Source organism: Zeus faber, assembly GCF_960531495.2.
Source record: "Zeus faber genome assembly, chromosome: 18".
In the NCBI taxonomy this organism is placed as follows: domain Eukaryota; kingdom Metazoa; phylum Chordata; class Actinopteri; order Zeiformes; family Zeidae; genus Zeus; species Zeus faber.
In genome coordinates this window covers 8,746,041-8,759,713 of record NC_137210.1, presented here as the reverse complement: position 1 = coordinate 8,759,713, position 13,673 = coordinate 8,746,041, and positions in this window count along the sequence as shown.

The window sequence follows — 13,673 nt, the reverse complement described above, 5'->3', positions numbered from 1 at the left end:
TAATCTCTGCTTTCATCTACCTTCCCCTCCCTCTCCTTACCTGCCTCATTAGGCCGACTCCATCCACCTGCAATCAAGCCACTATATAATTCTCTCTCACCAGTCACCCATTGCCAGATTGTTTTCGATGCTTGCACCAGACTCTCCAGCGTTCTCCAGATTGATTCCCCGCTACCGACCCTGCCTCGCCCCGACCACGTAGCCTGCCTGCCCCCCACCTGTCTTCTGTCTGCCCTCCCCGTTATCGAACCTGCCTGTCCCCCACGATGTATCCTGCCTGCCCCCTGCCTGTCTTCCATCCGCTCTACAAAATAAAAGACCAAATATCCCTGCCTGTCTTTGTGCTGCAATTGGGTCCTAACCACACCCATTACAGAAGCCTTATGAGAAGGAGGTGAAGTTCACTGATGTTTATCCCCAGCTCCCAGTGATGACAACAGAGGGCAACTATCTCTTCAAAGATGAGGATAAGCAAATAATAGAGATGGACAAAGCTACAACAACCATAAAGATGTATCCGAGCTCCAACAGTACCAAGGGAAGGAACACGACCAGGAGATTCTCAGAAAACTCAACAAAATACAGTTGGTGGATAAGAAGAATGAGGAGAAGAAGGCCAAAGAGAAGGTAAATAGATGAGCAGAACAAAAGGAATTGTAGGTAGATAATGCACTGCGGCGCCCCCTAAGGGGAGCAGCCGAAAGAAGAGGATTCTTGGTGGTGGAATGAGGAAGAAAAGGAGCAGCTATGAAGATAAACACTGATGACTACCTTGATAAAGAGCGTGACATTGAGAAAAGTGTGCCACATATGACTTTAATGGTGGCTGAAGGATTTGAGCAGAAGCATATAGGAGAAAGGATGGAAGAAGCTACAGTATTGTCAATAACCCATGGACATAGAAGCATCATGCTCAGATAAGGAAATTGTTGCATGCAATGATGAAGCCAAAGGAAATAGCTGTAGCTAAGTGTGCAGCACACAAAATGGACACGTGAAGAGTTACTCAAGGTAACAAAGCAGCGGATGAGGCTGCAAAAGCAGTTACAGGAGCAAACAAAGCAGGCAAAGTTTTTCTTGTCACCCATGAAGTGGACTTGGAAGATAAAATCAGAGATGTGATCTCGATGCAAGAAGCGGCGTCAGCCATAGATAAACAATTATAGTTGGACCGAGGGGCCACACAAGAGTCTACTGGTCTGTGGAGAAATCCTGAACGGCTGATGGTTGCACCCCCCTACCTACTAGGTCAGATGATTCAAGTAGCACATGGGTTAGCCCATGTTGCAAGGGGGGAGGTAAGGAGAAAAATCACGAAAGAGTATGGGTTTTTGGGCACCGTACTTGCTTGAGCAAATTGATTATGTCATAGGCAGATGTACAACTGTCTTAAAAACAATGTTCGGAGGGGTGTGAAGAGTCCACCTGGTCACATTCCAACTCCGACAGGTCCCATGTGTGAGTTAGTTGTGGATTTTGTTGACATGATAAGACCAATAGGAGGTAAAAGATACATGTTAGTCGATGTGGATAGATTTTCATGGACTGAGGCACCTCCAACCAAGCGTAAAGATGCTCAGTCAGTTGCCAAGCCAAGTTCTTGTGTCATGAGGTCATAAGCAGGTGGGGACTTCCAGATCGCATATCTTCAGATAATGGGAAAGAGTTTGTGGATAAAACAGTAAAATTAATTCTGCAAAAATTGGGAATTAAACAACGTCTAGGAGCTGTTTATCATCCGCAAAGCCAAGGTGTTTGTGAAAAAATGAATGGTGTGCTGAAAAATCCCATTGTTAAAATCTGTCAGCACACAGGTCTGAATTGGGTAAAGACGCTTCCGTTGGCATTAATGGTGTGTAGTTAGGAGCTAACACTAGTAGAGAAATATCCATTCTGAATATCTGATTCCGTCATATACTCAAGTATATTTTTAACTGAGAAAATGCATGGACAAAGTGGGGAAAGGGAAAATGTTAATGTTACATTGGAATGATGTTAAGTGTAATGTAAAAGCGAAATTATTATACTGTATTTGATGTGTGTGCAAGATACTGCCTGGTGAGTTTTTCTTTCAGGACCAGTCTGAGGGTGGCTGTGTCCAGAGATCCTAACAGCCTAATGGTCTTGAACACTCAAACATGGACATTCAAAAATGGAGGATGAAAATGGATGACGGACCCTGAATGAGGATATCATGATCAGGAGTGTCGAGTGAAATAGCATTGAAGATTGATGGTGTTAAAAAGCAACAGTTCAATACATGGTTTTTATAATATTGGAGTTTGTTTATTACAATGTAACCTGCATTATGGATGAAAAGTCTGTACTCTACAGAAGATATTTTTGGCAAGACATATTACTTTGATTTAGTATTGTTTTCTTTTAAGTTTTCTGTAACAGGGTGAAATGAATATATTGGAACCTCAGGTGTTTTCTTTTTTTGTGGGTTTCGAGGGACATTGATGATGGGCTGGGAAAGGTTCACTGGAAGGTCCGATGGGTCGACCAGCCTGACTTTGGACAAAATCTTTGATTTATTTCTGAGGTTCTGAATGTATGCATTTATATGTAACATCCTCTACCGTTTTCTAAACCCTTCTTTGCGGTTAATTGATTTGGAGTGTGAACTGTGAGAAAATTTTCCTGTCTTGATTGTTTGATGAAAGAACTAAGAAAGGAAGCTGCCAGATGGGTTTTTCGCTCTCACACTCCACAAATTTATTGTATTGCTACGACAATGCATGTTCAGAAGGGTATATTATAATCATTTTGTTTGTTAGTATGTGATTTCTATTTAGCCAATTAACGTCTTAAGTTCAATGACTCTTATCTCTGTCAAGAGTTTGTGTAGTCTCGAAGGGGGGAAATATGAGGTTTCTTGGAATGTGTGGCATCCCAAGACAGCCCCATCATATAAGATAATTACTAAGAGATGGTGCCAGGGGTCCCGAGAGAGAGAGCACATCACCAGGAGTCCCGGTGATAAGGGAGGGGGAATGCGACCTGTGACCTATGTAGGGGAATCAAATGGTCAACATTGTCTTTGTAGGGGAACCAAATGGTCTTTGTTGTCTTTGGGCAAGCATAAAAGACTCGCCCGAGTTTCATTCGCCAGAGAATCCATCCGGCTCGGTTCTCTCCTAGACGTCCATGGCAAGTCTGGTCTGATGCTGTTCTTCTGTTATAAACCTATTATTTTACTCAAGTCAGCGTCAGCGGTCACTCCTTCTTCATCAACACATCAAATTTATCAAGAAACTACACCTGCTAAACGTAGCAAGATCCTAACTCACCTCACCAAGATGAACCCCAGCTTCTGTCTACTACAAGAAACCCACCTCAATGCATCTGAGCACCTAGTATAAACTCAAAGCTAAATGGGTTAATCAGATGTTACATAGCTTATATTTAAGGGCCCAATGAGTATGACCCAAATTTCTTTCACAATATATTTTCAAAACTCTTAGAATTTTCTGAATCAATTATCATATTGGGAGGAGACTTCAACACAGTACTGGATCCAAATTGAAACTGTTCTCAAGCCGGAAATATTCACAAATCCTGGCGTTTTTCAGACACTATAAAATAATATATATGAGTGATCTTGGTCTTGGGGATTGTCGGCGATCAAACCCACATTCTAGAGAATACACATATTATTCACCACCCCACCAAAGTTTTTCTAGAATCGAACTTTTCTTGATAAGTAACTACGGACTGTACATAATCACTGATCCAGAAATCCACCCTATTGTAATTTCCGCTCACGGGCTGATTAGTTTCAACCTGATAAATAAAACAAACCGGAACTCTCCTGGCAGGTGGCGGGAGGGTTCCGGTTTGTTTCCAGGATTTCCTTCATTGAACTGGATGACTCCCCAGAAATATCACCATCCTTACTTTGGGAAACAGCTAAAGCAGTTCTAAGAAGTAGTATTATTTCATTCTCCACTCACAAGAAAAAGAGAGGACAAGAATGCCAAAATAAACTCAAACAGCGACTAAAGGAGTTGCACTCCCAACAAGCCCACTCATCTCCTGAGCAAATCCAATATGAGATCTGGACAATTACATCTCAACTTGATACTATCATCCATCAAAAGACACAATTCCTTATGCAACGAACAAGAGCAAATTATTTTGAATTCAGTGACAAATCAGGTAAATTTCTTGCCAATCAATTAAAACGTGATAGAGAAAAATCACTTATTACAGCCATCAAAGATTCACAGGGTAGAAGAACATTCTCCCCGCGGGACATCAATAACATATTTAGAGACTTTTATAATAACCTATATAACTTGGATAATGAATCGAATATATCAAACATTCACTCATTCCTTGATGATATTGACCTTCCTAAACTTTCGACGGAGCAGGCTACTACCTTAGATCAACCACTTACTCTTGAAGAACTCAGGAAAGCGCTCTTCTCTATGCTTAACAATAAATCACCCGGATCAGATGGCTACCCAGTGGAATTTTATAAATACTTCTGGCCACTTCTCTCCCCATTATTCATCAGAATGGTTACAGAGGTCAAGTCAACCACAACCATGCCTCCACACATGAATACTGCTCTCATTTCAGTTTTGCTCAAACCCAATAAGTACCCAACCCTCACCTCCAGTTATAGACCCATAAGCCTTATTAATTGCGACCTTAAGATTATAAGTAAAACACTAACCAACAGAATTAAAAAAGTAATTCCATTTATAATTCACCCAGACCAAAGAGGCGTTGTCAAAGATAGACACTCATCCAGGAATATGCGTTGTTTATTCAGTTTGATCAGCATATCTCAAAGGAACAACTTTAATACTATTATTGCCTCTTTGGATGCCGAAAAAACATTTGACAGAGTTAATTGGACATATCTCTTTTCAATCCTCAACAAATTTGGCTTTGGAGAGTCACTCATTCAATGGATCAGAATCCTCTACAACTCTCCATCTCCTTCTGTCATCACCAATGGTTACACTTCACAGCTTTTCACTCTACAATGTGGCACAAGGCAGGGATGTCCGCTCTCCCCTTTACTATTCGTCATCTTTATTGAACCCCTTGCGACGGTCATCCGCCAAAACAGTACTATATTAGGCATACAAACAGGAAACTCTGTTCACAAAATCAGTTCATATGCAGACGATATCTTGTTGTACATACGGAACCCAATATCATCCCTACCGGAGGTGTTCGGTCTTATATCTAAATTCTCAGCTATCTCAGACTATTTAATAAATCTGACTAAAACCACAGCCTTACCACTCAGTGGGGGGACTGTAATGGTGCAACCCAGAAACTTCACTTAACCATCACAACGGGCAATATTAGATACCTGGCAATAGTGGCGGTGCCCCTTGCAGTTGCCTGCGCCGCCGTTCCGTTCAACTTTGCACATTTTAGTATTTTTCTCAGTTTTTTCATCATAATGTCCACCAAAAAAGCATCAGCAGTTATCTCTTACAGCCGCGATGCGCTCGTGGATATAAAAACTTCCCTAAAAGAAAAACTTTGGGACTTTTTATCCGTGGAACTAGAGTGGCAAACTGAAATTTTGAACAACACACTCTGAACAACAACAACAACAATGGAGCCTCTGTTCCAGGGGTGGGCCCACGGAGAAAGCACCGTGGTAAACGAGGCGGCATTCAGGTCAGAATGAGGACATAAACCTTACTGTCCAACTCTGCCATCCTTCTTGCCAACATTCAGTCTCTGGAGAACAAGATGATGACTTTGAGTGAGGATTAAATTCCAACGGGACACAAGAAACATGGCTGAACCCACTAGTGCCGGATAAAGCAATTCGTCCAGCCGAGTCCTTCTCGGTGTTCCGCAGCGACAGATCGGGGGAGTTGGGGAAATCCAAAGGTGTAGGCGTCTGCCTCATGGTAAACAACCGCTGGTGTAACCCCAACAACACCAAGTCTCTCTCCCGCTCCTGCTCGCTGAACCTGGAACAGCTTACAATTTTATGCCATTTTATCTCCCCCGGGAATTCAGTACGGTCATCATTACAGCCATTTATATTCCACCGCAAGCGGACACCGACACAGCACTGTCGGACCTGTATGATGTGTTGTGCAGATTTCAAAACAAACATCCCGACGCGGCTGTGGTCGTGACAGGAGACTTTAACAGGGCCTAATTGAAGATAGAGGGCCTAATTTCTACCAACACATCACGTGTGCCACCAAGGGAGATAGAACTTTGGACCATTGTTATACACCTTACAAGAACTGATACAAGACGGTCTCGCTCCCTGCTTTCGGGAAATCAGACCACACCGCGATTTTGCTGGTTCCCATTTACAGGCCTCGGATCGCGCGAGAATTGGTGGTGACGAGGGAAGTGAAGCGGTGGACGGACCAATCAGAGGCTGTGCTTCAGGACGCTCTGACTGACGTCGACTGGGACATGTTCCAATCAAGTTCAAGTGATGTCAGCAAGTTTACGGACGTATTGTTGAGCTTCGTGGCTATGTTAGCGGACAGCATCGTCGGTCTTGTATCCGGAAATATGGACAATTACAAAGCGGCATCATACAATCTGCGGAGGGCGGCGAAGGACGCTAAATGGACGTACAGAGAGAATGTGGAGCTACAGATGGAGCAACGGGACACCAGACACTTGTGGCAGGGGCTGCAGACTATAACAAACTACAAGAGCAGCTCCTCCCCAGCCACGAGTTTGGACGCCTCCCTCGCTAACGAACTGAACTCCTTTAAGGCGCAGTTTGAGTCTGGCAACAGCACCGCTAGCTCGCCAGCTAATTGGAGTTACACCGCTGAGGATGAGCGCGCACTCTCAGTGTCAAGGCATGACGTCAGGAGGGCTCTGATGCGGGTGAACACCAGGAAAGCTGTGGGCCCAGATGGCATTTCTGGACGAGTACTGAAGATCTGTGCTAACCAGCTAGCCCCTGTGTTCACTACAATATTCAACATCTCCCTGGCTGAATCAGTGGTCCTGTCCTGCTTCAAGAGGTCCACTGTCGTTCCTGTCCTGAAGATCGCCTCTCCCGCCTGCCTGAATGACTACCGTCCAGTGGCCCTCAGCTCGGTGGTCATGAAGTGTTTCGAGAGGCTGATTAAGGATTACATCTGCGCCTCCCTCCCCCGCACCTTGGACCTGTTGCCGTTCGCGTACCAGGAGAACAGATCCACGGATGATGCAGTCTCTCAGGTACTGCACACCACGCCCACGCACCTGGATGGCCGGAAGGCGGCCTATGTCAGATTGCTGTTCATCGATTACAGTTCAGCTTTCAATACCAAAGTCCCCACCAGACAGACTGTCAAGCTGAAGGAGCTTGGACTGAATACTCCGCTGTGTGCCTGGATCCTGGACTTCCTCTCAGCCCGGCCCCAAGTGGTTAGGGTGGGGAAGCACATGTCCAGCCCCCTCACTCTGACCACAGGATCCCCCTAGGGCTGCGTCCTCAGCCCCCTACTGTACTCCCTGTACACACATGACTGTGTGGCCAGGTCCAGCTCCAACACCATCATCAAATTTGCTGACGACACCGTTGTCCTGGGCCTGATCACCAACGGTGATGAGAAGGCATACTGCGAGGAGGTAGCTGACCTGTCACTCTGGTGCCAGGACAACAGCCTCCACCTGAACATCAGCAAAACTAAGGAGCTGATTGTGGACTTTAGGCATGGATTACAACTGAGAACACACGCCGTTGGTGATTAATGGGACTTCTGTCGACAGGGTGAGCAGCTTCAAGTACTTGGGAGTCCACATCACAGAGGATTTAAGGTGGACTTTACAAACAGACACTCTGGTGAGAAAGGCGAGGCAGTGTCTTTACCACCTCAGGCAGCTGAGGAAATTCCGGGTCTCGGTGAGGATCCTCAAGTCCTTCTACTGTGGAGCAGTGGAGAGCATCCTGACAGGCAACATCACTGCCTGGTTTGGGAACTCTGCTCAGGACAGACGGGCCCTGCAGAGGGTGGTGCATTCAGCTTAACGTACCACTGGAACTACACTCCCCTCCCTGCAGGACTTATACACCAGGAGGTGTAGTAGCAGAGCCCGCAGCATCATGAAGGATCCTCACCACCCAAATAACAGACTGTTCCAGCTGCTGCGGTCAGGCAAGTGCCTCCGCAGTCACACAGCGAGAATAGAGAGACTGAGACAGAGTTTTTTGCCGCAAGCCATAAGGACTGACCTCACCAGGGGTCCTCACTGAGCCACAGACATAGGCTCCACTACCTTACTGTATTGTATGTAGCATACTGTACCGCATACTGTGTCACTGTTCTGGGTTGTTCGGTGTTACCGTATTGCTGTGCCGTGCTGTTGTATACTGTGCTGTGTATCTCACAAACGCTACCTCACTTTATTCACATGCCCCTTTAATGCACATATCTGTATACACATAAATAGCCTATCCCATATACATAAGTCTATCCCATATACATAAGCCTATTCCATTTATCTATTCTGTACCCCCCCCCCTGCATTACCCTTGAGTTCTTATTTTATTTTATTTTATTTTATTCTATATATTTTTATTTTATTCTATAGTATTGGACTTACTGCATTACGTTTTAGGAGTCAGTTAGTTGGCCAAGTAGAAATTCTTAGGTACCTACTGTGTTCAGTCTGGGACATATTGTGTGTAATCACCAGGTGCATTGCATTGACATTTTACTACATATATGTATGAAAGTATGTATATGTATGTGACGAATAAACCTCTTGAATCTCTTGAATCTCTGATACCTTGGTATTGATTTCTCCACCAATCTATCAGATTTGTTTACCATTAACTTCACTCCATTGCTCAAATCCATTGAAGAAGACCTCATTCGATGGAACAACCTACCCATCTCACTACTTGGTAGGATAGCAGCAGTGAAAATTAATATACTTCCAAAAATAAACTATGTATTTTCAATGACCCCAGTACAACCAACAGTACACTGGTTTAATACTCTGGACTCAATAGTCAACAAATTTTATTGGAAATACAAGAAACCGAGATTTAAACTAGCAACACTACAGAAAAACAAAGACTGTGGAGGCCTAGCAGCCCCAAACTTTAGATACTACTATCTAGCAAACCATCTTCAATTTATAATTAAATGGTTACAACCAGAGCAACAATTGGCCCATGGATGGCGAGACATTGATCAATCTGAACGTCAGGAGTTATCATTATCCGATCTCCCATTCCTTTCCTGAATTGATAAGGAAACATAATTGCTTTAAAAACCCATTTATCGCAACAACTCTGTCAGCCTGGTGGAAATTCCTCAAACTCAGTGGTCACACTCTATCTTCAAACAAATTCATGCCAATTTGGCACAACCCAGATTTCCTGGTTAAAAACAGACCAATAATCTTTAGGTCTTGGGAAAGACAAGGAATTACTCATCTGGAACACATTTTTGAAAACAATTTGCTTATATCCTTCCCAACCTTAACCCAAAGGTATAATATCGGTGGCCACGGCTTCCTTCAATTCCTTCAATTACAGCAGTCTCTAAAAGTTAAAATCAAATTGACGAAAAAAATCCTACAACCACATTCAGTGATTGAACATCTCACTCATATCGGTCACTTGAAAATCCCTTTTCCATTATATACAAACTTTTATTAACAACAGATGACACCTTATCTTTACCTACAATGAAATGGGAAAGAGTGTGCCCGTGCTGGGCACACGCTGCTACTTGGATGAGCACTTGGCCCTCACACCGGGTGGGGCATCTGGTCGGCTGCGGTGGGGCGGGCCTCCCCCTTGTGCGGGGTGTGGGCGGGCATGCGGGTCCTGCCGGCTCGCCCATGGGGCTGGTGGCTCGGGCAGGGTGTCGGTCTGTCGCCGTGGGGCCGCGCGGGCCGTGCCTTGCACCTGTGGCCCGGGTTCTATGCCGGCGGCTGCGTCTTGTGCCCGCACCCGGGGGTTAGTTGTATGTGTGTGCCCCTGGGGTGCAGGGTCTCCTCGTGCTCCCTGGGACTGGGTCATGCTCCTCGGGGCTGGCCGTGGGGGTTGCTCCACAGCCCTCTGGCTTCTCTGGGGGCCCGGGGGTCTTCTGTGGTCGCAGGGCAGGGAACTCGGGGCTTTCCTGCAGCAGTAGGGTGTCTATAGGGCTGCGGAGTTGGGGGGGCCTTCGGGGCCCCTTCCTGGTTGCATTCCTCTCCTTTCCTCCCTCATTTACTGCCATAATTATGACAGGAAGAGGCCACGTGACCAGTTGTAGTTCCAGTTTTCCTGGACCTAATTCACTGTTTTTCAATACACGATGTTTATGTTTTTGTGTAAATGTTGTTTGTTACTATGTTTATTTGTCTCACCCATGGTGATTCTCCCCCTCTTGGAGTAGTGATCAGTTGTTTATAGAGCCAAACATGACAAATATTTCTCCAAAGAGGGGGGTTGGTGGTGGTTCTCCATAACCAAAAACTAGTTCTTGATGATTTAAGAATTAATAAAGAGCTGCAATGCAGGTTGAAACTTGAACTCCACTTGCAGACTACCTCTGTCCCGGATGCAATGGCATACAAATACTGTTGTATGGCCAGCATGCTGACAGCACAGGTAAAAAATAAATAAATGAATAACAATAATAATAAAAACACTGACAGGTTAACATCTTAGAGTTAATCTATGCTGTTTGCTAGATACCCAGAAGTCAGTTGGACAGCTTATGTAGAACACACATACCACGCTAATCTTGTGTTTATTGACACACACACACTACGCTTATCTCGCGTTTATGCATTCGCTCGTTTCATCTAGATTTTTATCAGCCAGGTAGCTAAACATAGCCCAAGACACTGATAAAATTGCTCCAAACTCATCTCATCCATATGTGCTCCAGAGTGATCTTTTGGCCAGGTGGTCACATGACCCAGACACCAATAAGATCACCCAGGTTTCATGTGAAGTGTATTACTGCGAATTGAGCTCTGTCCTCTCCCTAACTATTCAAAACTTACTAAAACTAGTTAGAAAGTAAGTCGCATAGCTGGACTACCAGTACCAAAAAGATAAAAAAGAAATCTAATACAAATTTAAAAAAGACACACACACACACCTATATATATATGTATTATTTATGTTATTTTTATTTATTATTTTATTTAAGTATTTTTTCTTTTACTTTTTAATCACATAAAAGAGTGTTGACTTTATTTCCAAAGCTGTGTCCCAACACACCACACAAACACTAGGAATGAATGCCAACCTGTGTCCCAATTTATTTATTATTATTATTATCAATTTCACCTTAGTTGTTGATTGATTTTATTTTATTCTGACAACACCAGAAGTTCCTCACTTACCTTAAACATTTTTCTACAGAGGGAACAAGAGTACTGTTCTGCTTTCTTGCCCTCGTCCTTTGCTACAGAGAGGTCAAGAGTAATCTATATACCTCTAGTTTCTTCTTCTGCTTCTTTCGGCTGCTCCCGTTAGGGGTCACCACACCAGATCAACTGCCTCGAATACCGTCTGTTCTGCGCATCTTCCTCCCTTACACCAAGTGCCTACATGTCCTCCCTCACCACATCCATAAACCTTCTCTTTGGCCTTCCTCTTTTCCTCTTGCCTGGCAGCTCCATCCTCAGCATCCTTCTCCCAATGTAACTCTCATCTCTCCTATACACGTGTCCAAACAATGTCAATCTCGCCCCTCTTACTTTTTTACCAATCTGTCCAACCTGAGCTGTCCCTCTAATGTACTCATTCTTAATCCTGTTCATCCTTGTCACTCCCAATGAAAATCTCAACATCCTCAACTCTGCCACCTCCATTTCAGCCACCTGCCATTTGTCAGTGCCACTGCCTGTAAACCGTACAACATAGCTGGTCTCACTACTGTCCTGTAGACCTTCCCCTTCATTGTTGCTGGGACCCTTCTGTCCCAGATCACTCCGGACACTCTTCTCCACCCACTCCACCCTGCCTGTACCCTCTTTTTCACCTCTCTCCCACACTCTCTGCTGATTTGGATGGTCGACCCCAAGTGCTTGAACTCATCCGCCTTCTCCACCTCCACTCCTTGCATTCTCAGCTTTTCGCTGCTCTCCCACCAATTCAGGCACATGTATTCTGTCTTAATCCTGCTGACTTTCATTTCTCTTCTCTCTAATGCATGCCTCCACTTCACCAGGCTCTCCTCAACCTGCTCCCTACTCTCGCTACAGATCACAATGTCATGCGCGAACATCATAGTCCACGGAGACTCCTGCCTGATTTCATCTGTTAACCTGTCCAACACCATTGCATCAAAAAAGGGCTCAGAGCTGATCCTTGATGCAATCCCACCTCCACTTTCAAGATTCAAGAGGTTTATTAGTCACATACATATACATACTTTCATACATATATGTAGTGAAATGTCAATGCAACGCACCCGGTGATTACACACAATATGTCCCAGACTGAACACAGTAGGTACCTAAGAATTTCTACTTGACCAACTAAGCTTCTGACCTACTTCTGACCTACTAAGATTCCTAAAACGCAGTAAGTCAAATGCTATAGAATAAAATAAAAATATATAGAATAAAATTAAATAAATAAAATAAGAACTCAAGGGTAATGCAGGGTGGGGGTAGAGAATAGATAAAGGCAATAGGCTTATATATGAGATATGGGATAGACTTATGTATATGGGATAGGCTATTTTTGTATATACAGATATGTGCATTAAAGTGGCGTGTGAATAAAGTGAGGTAGTGTTTGTGAGATATACAGCACAGTATAGAACAGTACGGCGCAGTAATACGGTAACACCGAACAACCCAGAACAGTGACACAGTATGCGGTACAGTATGCTACATACAGTACAGTAAGGTAGTGGAGCCAGCATTGACAGTTGTTATGGTTTGCGGGAAAAAACTCTTGTCTCAGTCTCTCTGTTCTCGCTGTGTGACTGCGGAGGCGCTTGCCTGACCGCAGCAGCTGGAACAGTCTGTTGTTGGGGTCATGAGTATCCTTCATGATCCTGTGGGCTCTGCTACTACACCTCCTGGTGTATAAGTCCTGCAGGGAGGCGAGTGTAGTTCCAGTGGTACGTTCAGCTAAACGCACCACCATCTGCAGGGCCCGCCTGTCCTGAGCAGTAGAGTTCCCAAACCAGGCAGCTGCCTGAGGTGGGAAAGACGCTGCCTCGCCTTTCTCACCAGAGTGTCTGTTTGTAAAGTCCACCTTAAATCCTCTGTGATGTGGACTCCCAGGTACTTGAAGCTGCTCACCCTGTCAACAGAAGTCCCATTAATCACCAACGGTGTGTGCGTCCTCTGTTGTAATCCACACCTAAAGTCCACAATTGGCTCCTTAGTTTTGCTGACGTTCAGGTGGAGGCTGTTGTCCTGGCACCAGAGTGACAGGTCAGCCACCTCCTTGCGGTAGGCCTTCTCATCACTGTCAGTGATCAGGCCCACGACAACAGTGTCATCAGCAAACTTGATGATGGTGTTGGAGCTGGACCTGGCCACACAGTCATGTGTGTACAAGGAGTACAGTAGGGGGCTGAGGACGCAGCCCTAGGGGGATCCTGCGTTCAGAGTGAGGGAGCTGGACATGTGCTTCCCCACCCTAACCACTTGGGGCTGGGCTGAGAGGAAGTCCAGGATCCAGGCACACAGCGGAGTATTCAGTCCAAGCTCCTTCAGCTTGACAGCTAGTCTGGAGGGGACTATGG